The sequence below is a fragment of the Rattus norvegicus genome, chromosome 14 (genome assembly GCF_036323735.1).
Source record: "Rattus norvegicus strain BN/NHsdMcwi chromosome 14, GRCr8, whole genome shotgun sequence".
NCBI classification, from domain to species: Eukaryota; Metazoa; Chordata; class Mammalia; order Rodentia; family Muridae; genus Rattus; species Rattus norvegicus.
The window spans coordinates 8723307-8724519 of record NC_086032.1 but is presented as its reverse complement, the minus strand read 5'-3'; positions in this window follow the sequence as shown (position 1 = coordinate 8724519).

The window sequence follows — 1213 nt, the reverse complement described above, 5'->3', positions numbered from 1 at the left end:
CCCTTGCTTCCTTGACGGTTATCAGAGGTAAAACTGTGAACCCGCACGCTCCTGCTGTGTGCAATGCCCGCCTTTACTCACGGCATTGGCAGATGTGGGCAACCTCTTAGCATGTCTGTCCCTCTGTGCTCGTGCCCTCTGTGCATGTGCTTGAGCTGTACAAAGCTTGACAAACGGCAAAATTGGGTTCTGACGTGTATCAGATAGCTGATAGATAGCTCCCCGGAAAAAGAGCCAGGACCCATTGCAGGCTAACAATGCAGCTCCCCACAAAGGCTTAATTCCAGCCAGGGATTAACATCATCAGTGAAATTACGGGAATGCCACAAAATCCTCTGAGATGCAACGCCATTCTCAACCTTGCCTGTGCCCCATCAGTTATGGTCTAATGGGGTCCTTCTTGCCACAGGAAAAGCCTTTCATCCAGCCCCGCCTCTCTTCGGTGAAGGACAGCTGCTCACAGCAGTCAATGCTCCAACCCTTGTGAGATTCACTCAGGGACATCTTTGCTTCCTTGGGTGTGGCAAGGGCCCATGGTTTCCCTCACTGGACCTGTTTGCTCAAGGAAGTTCTACTAGATATACTGGTCCTGAGATCTCTCTGAAGTGAAAACCACTGACAAAATTTGTCCAGAAAAATTTCACATGCTGCGTGTTTAAACCCCGTAGCGTGGCATGAGGAGGTAAAAGGGGGTGGTACCGCAGGGCCCTGTGCAAGGTGTCCTGAGCTCTGTGCATGCTGGACCGCGCACCGGATGTGTCTGCTTTGGTTCTCAGCTCTCCCACAGGTAAAGCACTGGAGGCCTCAGGCATCTGAAGACTTTCAATTCAGCTCTAGATCATCACGATTGGGTCCTCGGGGCTGACGTTGATAGCCTTTCACTGAAAACAGCCTGCCTCTTTGAAAGGCAGGGATGCGGGTTGCTCTGGAAGAGTCAGGGACAGGGTTCCAGCACCTCTGAAGGAGCTCTCAGGCACTCAGGAGAATAGATTTTATGTCCATGGTGGACTCATACAGAGCCAGGAGGCACTGACAGAGACGTATGGTTAGAGACACATGCTCAGCTGATTTCATCATTGCCTGAACACTGAAGTGTCCGTACACAGTCTAAGACCATTACTATATCATTAGGGCATGCCATCTTATGGACCCATCATTGTATACGTGATTCATCCTTTACCAAACCATTCATATACAACACATTACTGTGTGT